Here is an 11,781-nt window from a genome sequence, read left to right as displayed (position 1 = left end):
GCAACATAGGTGGATGCGGTGGATTGAGACGTAGCCCATGCCCGAGATATCTCTACCTTAAACTGACGGATTTTGATGCAGAATTCTTTTTTTTTGTCATTAGATTAGCGCACAGGTGCGTCAATAGACTCTTAGGGATTCATGCATAATTATTAACTTGACCAGGCTTAAAAATATATTTGTTATTGTTACCGATCTACCAATCGCTGCCCTTCTTTGAGGCTTTCGAAAAAGCTCCCTGGTCTTTGTAGTTGAATCTGTGCTTGAAATTCAATACTTGACTGAGGGCCCTTACAGATGTATGTATGGGGGAGAGAGGAAGGGTCAGTCATTCAAAAATTGTCAACCCCTAATTTTACACCTGAACCAATTTAGGCTTGCCTAAACCAAGGGGCTTAATACTTATGCAATGACTATTTATATCAGCAATTTCACTGCGGTCCTCTAATGAATCAAATCAAAGGTTTTTGGTCGCGTACACATTTTGCAGATACAGTACTATCCCGGGTGTAGCTAAATGTTTATGTTCCTAGCTCCAACAGTGCAGTGATGATGAGAACACCACATTAACCCAGAGATGGGACAGCATCGCGTGTCCAACTGTTTCTGAAAGTGTTTACTCATTTCCTCTTGATAACAGCGTATTACACCATATCATAGAATCAGATATTGAGGTTAGGTAAAGCGCTGTCTGTGTTGCAGAATACATTTGGTGCTGTTCATAGCAGCTTTGTGTGTTTATAAAAATACCATCATCGTCGCCATCATTATCATCATGTTCAGTGGTGTAAAGTACTTAAGTAAAAATATTAGTACTACTAAACTAGTTTTTGGGGGTATCTGTACTTTACTTTACTATTTGTATTTTTGACAACTTTTACTTCACTACATTCCTAAAGAAAATAATGTATTTTTTACTCCATATATTTTCGCCGACACCCAAAAGTACTTGTTGCTTTTTGAATGCTTAGCAGGACAGGAAAATGGTCTAATTCATGCACTTAAAGAGAAAATCCCTGGTCATCCCTACTGCATCTGAACTGGCGGACTCACTAAACACAAATGCTTTATTTGTAAATTAAGTCTGCATGTTTTTGTGTGCCCCTTGCTATCTGTAAATTTGTGCTGTCTGGTTTGCTTAAGGAATTTTAAATGATTTATAATTTTACTTTAACTTTTGATAAAGTATATTTTTGCTAATTATATTTTCTTTTGATACTTAAGTATATTTAAAACCAATTACTTTTACACTTTAACTCAAGTAGTATTTTACTGGATGGCTTTCATTTTTACTTGATTCATTTTCTATTAAGGTATCTTTACTTTGGCCTCCCGAGTGGTGCAGCGGTCCAAGGCACTCCATCGCAGTGCTAGAAGTGTAACTACAGACCCAGGCTCGATCCCAGGCTGTATCACAACTGGCCGGGATCGGGAGTATCATAGGCCAGCTCACAATTGGCCCAGTGTCGTCCAGGTTAGGGGAGGGTTTGGCTGGAGGGGCTTTAATTGGCTCATCGCGCTCTAGCTGACCTCGTGGAACGATGTTTCCTATGACACATTGGTGACTCTGGCTTCCGGGTTAAGTGGGCGGGTGTTAAGAAGCGCGGTTTGGCGGGTCATGTTTCAGAGGACGCATGACTCGACCTTCGCCTCCCGAGCTCATTGTGGAGTTGCAGCGGGTACTTTTTCCACCACTGGTCATGTTGCAAAATTACCAGTGAAGGGACAGCATTGTAGGTTTAAAGAAATGTCATCACCACCATCATCTCCATCAATCATCATGTTGCAACCAGTTAGGGGACAGCATAGCATGTCTAAAGAAGTCATCATCATCATCATCATCTTCTTATTTCAACAGTGAAGAGACGGCATAGCGTATGAAACTGCTTAGTGATCAGTCATTTCCTCTTCATCAGAGCCTATTACACATCATCATACTTTACATTTGTGTATGGCTAATTCCAGGTGATGCCCTATCGCTTACGTGGTGCACTGCTGAGGGCCCTATAGGCCCTTGGGCAAAAGTGGTGCTCTACTGAGGGCCCTATGGGCCTTGGTCAGTAGTGGTGCTCTGCTGATGGCCCTGTGGGCCGTAGTGGTGCTCTGCTGAGGGCCCTGTGGGCCGTATTGGTGCTCTGCTGAGGGCCCTGTGGTCAGTAGTGGTGCTCTGCTGAGGGCCCTGTGGGCCGTGGTCAGTAGTGGTGCTCTGCTGAGGGCCGTGGTCAGTAGTGGTGCTCTGCTGAGGGCCCTGTGGGCCGTGGTCAGTAGTGGTGCTCTGCTGAGGGCCCTGTGGGCCGTGGTCAGTAGTGGTGATCTGCTGAGGGCCCTGTGGGCCGTGGTCAGTAGTGGTGCTCTGCTGAGGGCCATGTGGGCCGTGGTCAGTAGTGGTGCTCTGCTGAGGGCCGTGGTCAGTAGTGGTGCTCTGCTGAGGGCCGTGGTCAGTAGTGGTGCTCTGCTGAGGGCCCTGTGGGCCGTGGTCAGTAGTGGTGCTCTGCTGAGGGCCCTGTGGGCCGTGGTCAGTAGTGGTGATCTGCTGAGGGCCCTGTGGGCCGTGGTCAGTAGTGGTGCTCTGCTGAGGGCCATGTTGGCCGTGGTCAGTAGTGGTGCTCTGCTGAGGGCCGTGGTCAGTAGTGGTGCTCTGCTGAGGGCCGTGGTCAGTAGTGGTGCTCTGCTGAGGGCCCTGTGGGCCGTAGTGGTGCTCTGTGTTGGGAGTCAGGTGCCATTTGGGACGCAACCTTAGACCATTGTAAGGTATGATGTAATATGATATGGTGTAATAGCTGTTATCAAAAGAAAATGACTGATCAGTTTCATAAACAGTATAACAGGCAATGCTGTCCCTTCACTCCCCTCTCCTTGGAAGTGGAACTAGCGATAGTGATCTCTAATGTCACTGCCATGTCCCCTGGTTGAACCAGCACAGTGACTTGGGTTAATTCTGGTATAAAAATGGTGAGTTGTTGGAGACAAAATACATGCAGCCTCCAGCATCTTGTTCCTGAAGCTGAACCAAACACTCAGACTCACTCTATCAATTCTCATCACCATGAAGATGATGTTGACCATCTCTCTGCTCCTCAGTGTTGGCTTTGCACTGGCTGACGCAATGTCTGTTCCGGAATTGAGAAACGACCTGAACAGACCAGGTTGGAAGGTCATCAAGAACTGTGTGAAAGTGACAACGACCATGGTGGATGAGTTTGACAACATGCCGCCGCAGAAGAAGGAGACGGTTCAGATCTTCGGGGGACCAGAGTGTGAGAACGACAACGAGAGAAGCAAAAGAGGATTTGTTCGCCTCGGCCGACAACTCTCCAATTACTGAAGGTATTCATTTAAATATTTTTTTGTTCTTGTATATAATTATATATTACAGGGATGCTTGACTAGCAGTGGGATAGATTTGAACCCACTTTTGCACTGGTACATGTATTCTGGAGGCAGTGGCTTAGACCGCTAGACCACCTCAGGCCACGAAGATATCAATTTGACAGAAAACAATATGAATCCACTCCTCCTTTCTCCTCTCCTATAGCCTTGAGTAGCGTCACCTGGAGAAGACTGGCCTGTCCTCCCCAGTTGACATACGTGGCCCTTGACTGTGGGTATCCGGTGACAGTGGAGGATCCAGTACAGTGACGACGACGTCGGATAATCATGAATTAGAACGTTCAATTAAATGTATTGGATTCACTCCAACTACTGTCTGTATCTGAAAAGTGACACCCTATGTTTTGCAGATTTCTGCAGTTTTGCAGACTCTGGCCATACTGTAATGTATATAAATAAAGTATTGAAAAGTAACCTTGAATAATCATAATGTATGTTAACGCTCACATTTATCATGTTGCGTTGGATATGTCTGTTATGGAATACTTCTAATATGGAATACTTCTAATAGTTTTGTGTGGGTTTTTCCCTAGGGTTTAGCATTTCAGGCAGGGTTTCTCCCTAGGGTTTAGCATTTCAGGCAGGGTTTCTCCCTAGGGTTTAGCATTTCAGACAGGGTTTCTCCCTAGGGTTTAGAATTATAGGCATGGTTTTTCCCTAGGGTTTAGCATTTCAGGCAGGGTTTCTCCCTAGGGTTTAGCATTATAGGCAGGGTTTCTCCCTAGGGTTTAGCATTTCAGGCAGGGTTTCTCCCTAGGGTTTAGAATTATTGTCACGTTCCTGACCTGTTTTCTCTTGTTTTTGTATGTGTTTAGTTGGTCAGGGCGTGAGTTGGGGTGGGCATTCTATGTTATGTCTTTCTATGTTTAGGTTCATTGTCATTTAGCCTGATATGGTTCTCAATCAGGGACAGGTGTTTTACGTTTCCTCTGATTGAGAACCATATTAAGGTAGGTTGTTCACACTGTTTGTTTGTGGGTGGTTGTCTTCCGTGTCTGTGTCTGTGCACCACACGGGACTGTTTCGTTTGTTCGTTCGTTTGTGTAGTCTGTACCTGTTCATGCGTTCTTCGTGTATATGTAAGTTCTCTAGTTCAGGTCTGTCTACATCGTTTATTTGTTTTGTAGTTTGTTGAAGTATTTTCGTGTTTCGTCTTTACTTTAATAAATATCATCATGTCGTATAACAACGCTGCGCTTTGGTCCAATCCCTACTCCTCCTCTTCGGACGAAGAGGAGGAGGACAACCGTTACAATTATAGGCAGTGTTTCTCCCTAGGGTTTAGAATTATAGGCAGTGTTTCTCCCTAGGGTTTAGAGTTATAGGCAGTGTTTCTCCCTAGGGTTTAGAATTATAGGCAGTGTTTCTCCCCAGGGTTTAGAATTATAGGCAGGGTTTCTCCCCAGGGTTTAGAATTATAGGCAGGGTTTTTCCCTAGGGTTTAGAATTATAGGCAGTGTTTCTCCCTAGGGTTTACAGTAATCCCTCGTTTATCGCGGGGGTTACGTTCCGAAAATGACCCGCGATAAGTGAAATCCGCGAAATAGAAAACTTTTTTTTTTTTTACAATTAGCAACTATTACATGTATACAAATACAGTGACTCACGTGTAGGCCGTTTCGTCGACATTATGGGTTTAGGAGATGTTCGAAATTACAAGATAATTTGGCCAACTTAATGTAAATTTGCCAAGCTGTTTTATGTACGTACACATAACTGCACGAGACGACAAAATGATAGCACAATTCGTAGCATGTTTTGATACAAGAAGCGGGAGTGAGTTTTTAGCGAATCAGAATGCAGAGCACAATGCACCAAAAAAAAAAAAAAAATGCATTATGAAAATCCGCGAAATAGCGAATCCGCGATAAGTGAACCGCGAAGTGGCGAGGGATCACTGTAGAATTATAGGCAGGGTTTCTCCCTAGGGTTTAGAATTATAGGCAGGGTTTCTCCCTATGGTTTAGAATTATAGGCAGGGTTTCTCCCTGGGGTTTAGAATTATAGGCAGGGTTACTCCCTAGGGTTTAGGATTTAAGGTAGCTAGGACAAGTCTAGAGTTTAATATTTAAAGTAGAGTTTCTCCATAGGGTTTAGGATTTGGGGGAGGGCAAACCTAGGGTATAGTTTTTAAGGTTGCCAGGGAAAGTTTAGGGTTTAGGATTTAAGGTACCTAGGGTAAGCCTAGAGTAGGGTTTCTCCACAGGGTTTAGGATTTGGGGGAGGACAAGCCTTGGTTTAAGGATTTAAGGTAGCTAGGGAAAGCCAAGAGTTTAATATTTAAAGTAGAGTTTCTCCATAAGGTTTAGGATTTGGGGGAGGGCAAGCCTAGGGTTTAGGATTCAAGGTAGCTAGGGCAAGTTTATGGGTTAAGATGTAAGGTACCTAGGGCAAGCCCAGAGTTTATGATTTAAAGTAGAGTTTATCCGTAGGGTTTAGGAATAGAGGGAGGGCAAGCTGATCAATTTATTCCCAGAGCATATTAAGCTGTGCTTAAGGTTAACTCTAAATGTCTAGGATCAGGATAATATCCTATTCGCAATATTTTTGATATTTTGGTATTTATTAGGATCCCCATTAGCCGCTGCAAAAGAATCAGCTACACTTCCGAGTGTTCTCACGAAACATGACATAATACATAGTACAGAACATTATTAGTCAAAAACTGAAATAAATACATTCAACTCTTAGCCTACAATGGTCACACCCCCATGGAAATCTAATTAACATAATAAAACAAATCTGTCTGTTTAAGCTAGAGAGATGTTTTTTCTCTCCATATGGGCCAATATCGCACTTCAGCATCTGCGGTGAAAGGTGGCAAAGCTAGAGTGGTGTTTGTCAGACCATGAGACATCCTGAAAACTGGTATTTCACAAAATCGTATGTAGTGTCCGAACGGTTTGGCCTACAAACTATTGTACAACCATACTGAATGTTGAGACTCTTATGAACACAATAGTGTTCTCCCTTTTGCTGTAGGGTACCCACAAGCCTCACAAGACTAGTCTGCATGTCCCCAGTACCAGTAAAAAAAAATAATGGAAGTATTAGTGCCTAAAATAAGGGGATGAATATAACAACAAGAAATATATACACTACCGGTCAAAAGTTTTAGAACACCTACGAGTAATTTTTTTAAACTATATTCTACGTTGTAGAATAATAGTGAAGACATCAACACAATGAAATAACACATGGAATCACATAGCAACCAAAAAAGTGTTAAACAAATTCTTCAAATTGCCACCCTTTGCCTTGGTGACAGCTTTGCACACTCTTGGCATTCTCACAACCAGCTTCATGAGGTAGTCACCTGGAATGCATTTCAATTAACAGGTGTTCCTTCTTAAAAGTTCATTAAAAGTTAATTTGTGGAATTTCTTTACTTAATGCATTTGAGCCAATCAGTTGTTTTGTGACAAGGTAGGGGGTGTATACAGAAGTTATCCCTATTTGGAAAAAGACCAAGTGCATATCATGGCAATAACAGTTCAAATACGAAAAGAGAAACGACAGTACATCTTTACTTTAAGACATGAAGGTCAATGCGGAAAATTTCAAGAACTTTGAACATTTCTTCATGTGCAATCGCAAAAACCATCAAGCGCTATGATGAAACTGGCTCTCACGAGGACTGCCACAGGAAAGGAAGACCTAGAGTTACATCTGCTGCAGAGGATAAGTTCATTATACTTGCCAGCCATAGAAATTGCAGCCCAAATAAATGCTTGACAGAGTTCAAGTACCATCTCAACATCAACTGTTCAGAGGAGACTGTGTGAATCAGGCCATGGTTGAATTGATGCAAAGAAATCAATAAGAAAACACATGCTTGGGCCAAGAAAAACAAGGAATGGACGTTAGACCGGTGGAAATATATCCTTGAAGCGTAGAGGAGGAGTTGTGATGGTGTGGGGGTGCTTTGCTGGTGACACTGTCTGTGATTTATTTAGAATTCAAGGCACACTTAATGAGCATGGCTACCACAGCATTCTGCAGCAATACACCATTCCATCTGGTTTGTGCTTACTGGGACTATCATTTGTTTTTCATTCGGACAATGACCCAACACACCTCCAGGCTGTGTAAATGCTATTTGACCAAGGAGATTGATGGAGTGCTTCATCAGATGACCTGGTCTCCACAACCACCCGACCTAAACCCAATTGAGATGGTTTGGGATGAGTTGAACTGCAGAGTGAAGGAAAAGAAGCCTTGTTGGCTTCTTTTCCTTCAAGACTGTTCAAGACTGTTGGAAAAGCATTCCAGGTGAAGCTGGTTGAGAGAATGCCAAGAGTGTGCAAAGCTGTCATCAAGGCAAAGGGTGGCTACTTTGACAAATCTAAAATATATTTTCATTTGTTTAAGAGTTTTTTGCTTACTACATGATTATATATGTGTTTTTTCTACAATGTAGAAAATAGTAAATAAAATAAAGAAAAACCCTGGAATGAGTAGGTGTGTCCAAACTTTTGACTGGTACTGTATATGTTTCTTAAATCCCTTTTTTACTTTTGTAATGTTGTGAATTGTTAGATACTACTGCACAGTTGAAGCTAAGAACACAAGAATTTCGCTATACCCACAATAACATCTGCAAAAATGTGTATGTGACCAATAAAATGTGATTATAATTTGATAAACAAGGTTTAGCGTTGAGTGCGTGATTTGGCTCAAAAATTATGTTTTTAGTTTCTTAGATATTCAGCACAATCATATTGCTAGTTAACCATTCTAAAACTGACTGGAGCTCTATGTTAAGGGTGTCAGTTACGGTTGAAGTCGGAAGTTTACATACACTTAGGTTGGAGTCATTGAAACTCGTTTTTCAACCAGTCCACAAATTTCTTGTTAACAAAATATAGTTTTAGCAAGTCGGTTAGGACATCTACTTTGTGCATGACACAAGTAATTGTTCCAACAATTGTTTACAGACCGATTATTTCACTTTTAATCCACTGTATCACAATTCCAGTGTTTCAGAGGATTACATACACTAAGTTGACTGTGCCTTTAAAACAGCTTGGCTTTAGAAGCTTCTGGTAGGCTAATTGACATATTTTGAGTCAATTGGAGGAGTACCTGTGGATGTATTTCAAGGCCTACCTTCAAACTCAGTGCCTCTTTGCTTGACATCATGGGAAAAATCAAAAGAAATCAGCCAAGACCTCAGAAAACAAATTGTGGACCTCCACAAGTCTGGTTCATCCTTGGGAGCAATTTCCAAACGCCTGAAGGTACCACATTCATCTGTACAAACAATAGTACGCAAGTATAAACACCATGGAACCACGCAGCCATCATACCGCTCAGGAAGGAGACGCGTTCTGTCTCCTAGAGATTAACATACTTTGGTGCGAAAAGTGCAAATCAATCCCAAACAAAAACAGCAAGGGACCTTTTGAAGACGCTGGAGGAAACAGGTACAAAAGTATCTATATCCACAGTAAAACGAGTCCTATATCGACATAACCTGAAAGGCCGCTCAGCAAGGAAGAAGCCACTGCTCCAAAACTGCCATAAAAAAGACAGACTACGGTTTGCAACTGCACATGGGGACAAAGATTGTACTTTCTGGAGAAATGTCCACTGGTCTGATAAAACACAAATATAACTGTTTGGCCATAATGACCATTGTTATGTTTGGAGGAAAAAGGGGGAGGCTTGCAAGCTGAAGAACACCATCCCAACCGTGAAGCACGGGGGTGGCAGCATCATGTTGTGGGGGTGCTTTGCTGCAGGAGGGACTAATGCACTTCACAAAATAGATGGCATCATGAGGTAAGAAAATTATGTGGATATATTGAAGCAACATCTCAAGACATCAGTCAGGAAGTTACAGCTTGGTCACAAATGGGTCTTCCAAATGGACAATGACCCCATGCATACTTCCAAAGTTGTGGCAAAATGGCTTAAGGACAACAAAGTCAAGGTATTGGAGTGGCCATCACAAAGCCCTGACCTCAATCCCATAGAACATTTGTGGACAGAACTGAAAAGCGTGTGCGAGCAAGGAGGCCTACAAACCCGACTCAGTTACACCAGCTCTGTCAGGAGGAATGGGCCAAAATTCACCCAACTTATTGTGGGAAGCTTGTGGAAGGCTGCCTGAAATGTTTGACCCAAGTTAAACAATTTAAAGGCAATGCTACCAAATACTAATTGAGTGTATGTAAACTTCTGACCCACTGGGAATGTGATGAAAGAAATAAAAGCTGAAATAAATCCTTCTCTCTACTATTATTCTGACATTTCACATTCTTAAAATAAAGTGGTGATCCTAACTGACCTAAGACAGGACATTTTTACTAGTATTAAATGTCAGGATTTGTGAAAAACTGAGTTTAAATGTATTTGGCTAAGGTGTATGTAAACTTCCGACCTAAACTCTATCTATTTTACTGTTACAGCTGACATGTATACTGTTGAGTCATCAGCGTACATAGACACACAAGCTTTATTCAAGGTCAGTGGAGGGTATTTTGCAAAAACCGAATACAATAATGGCCCTAGCCGCCTGCCCTGTGGTACACCACACTCAACTGAATTTGCATGAGAGAGGCTTCCATTAATGAAAACCCTCTGTGTTCTATTAGATAGATAACTCTCAGTCTATAATTAGGCAGAGCATGCAAATCCATAACATTGGCGTTTTTCAGCTATACTGTAGGTTATGACATCAAAAGCTGCACTGAAGTCTAACAAAACAGCTCCCACAATCTTCTTACTATCAATTTCTTTCAGCCAATCATCAGTCATTTGTGTCAGTGCCGAGCATGTTGAGTGCCCTTCCCTATAACCATGCTGAAAATCTTGGGTGTGGAATGACCTTTGCCTCCCTCCATGTCTGAGGGAACACACCGTCTTCTTAAATTGAAGATGTGGCAAACATGAGTCAGAATGTATTCCGCTAACAACCTAAGCAATTTACCATCCAGGTTGTCGGTACCAGGTGGTTTGGCCTTATTTATATACTGAACAAAAATAGCAACGCAACATACAACATTTTCAAAGATTTTACTGAGTTACAGTTCATATAAGGAAATCAGTCAATTGAAATAAGGCCCTAATCTATGGATTTTACATGACTGGGCAGGGGTGTAGCCATGGGTGGGCCTGGCACCCAAGTGGGTGGGCGTATGTCAATCAGAATGAGTTTCTCCACACACAAGGGCTTTATTACTGACAGAAATACTCCTACATTTCATCAGTGGTCCAGATGACAAGGTGTGGAGGCTCAAAACTCTAAACTTGAGGCATCTGTGGCATTGTGTTGTGTGACAAAACTACCTTTTATTGTACCCAGTACAAGGTGCACCTGTGTAATGATCATGCTGCTTAATCAGCTTCTTGATATGCCACACCTGTCAGGTGGATGGATTATATTGTCAAATTAGAAATAATTTGTTGGTGCGTATGGAACATTTCTGGGATATTTTATTTCAACTCATAAAACATGGGACCAACACGTTGCATGTTGCTTTTATATTTTTGTTCAGTCATAGACACCAATAATTTTTTCACCTCTTCCACACCCACTTTGTGGAACTTAAAACTACATTGCTTGTCTTTCATTATTTGGTCCATTATGCATGAATATGAAGACTGTTATTTGCATGTCATGCCTAAGTTTGCAACTCTTGTCAACAAGAAATTTATTAAAGTGCTTAGCAATATCAAAAGGTTGTGTTATGAACAAGCAATCTGCCTTAGTGAAGGATAGAGCCGGGTTTGCTTTTTTGCCTAGAATTTAATTGAAAGTACTCCAAAGCTTTTTACTATTATTCTTTATATCTGTGTTCCATAGTTTAGTTTATTCTACTTTTTGTTTAGTTTAGTTACATGATTTCTAAATATACTGTATTTCTAAATATACTGTATGTTTGCCAGTCTGTTGTGTATTCCCTTTGTCTCATCCCTTTCAGTTTTTCAATTCATCATCTATCCATGGGGATTTGGCAGTTCTAACAGTCAGTTTCTTGATGGGTGTATGCCTGTCAGTAACCGGAAGAAGCAGCTTTATCAATGCTTCAAGTGCAGAGTCAGGATGTTCCTCATTACACACATCAGATCAACAAATATTTTCACATCTTCAAGATAGGCATCATTGCAAAACCCTGTCGTGATGTTGGATTGATTAATGTGACGACTGCTGTTCATCGAATGATTATCTGTTTATAATTACGTGATTAAATTAATCAGTTAATAATAACTCAGTAACCTGGGGCACCATGGGAAAGTTTGGCTTTATTGAGATTCTATTTCCCAAATTAACTCAAATAATATCAGAATATCAGAATATCGTTTTTACAACAGTCGCTAATGAATGAATTTCCTCTACAGTCTCATTCTGAATGTCGCATAATCCAGGAATCTGCACAAACCCGA

This window comes from Salvelinus namaycush, chromosome 20 (assembly GCF_016432855.1).
Source record: "Salvelinus namaycush isolate Seneca chromosome 20, SaNama_1.0, whole genome shotgun sequence".
NCBI classification, from domain to species: domain Eukaryota; kingdom Metazoa; phylum Chordata; class Actinopteri; order Salmoniformes; family Salmonidae; genus Salvelinus; species Salvelinus namaycush.
The sequence above is the reverse complement of the archived record's forward strand: the minus strand, read 5'-3'. Positions refer to the sequence as shown.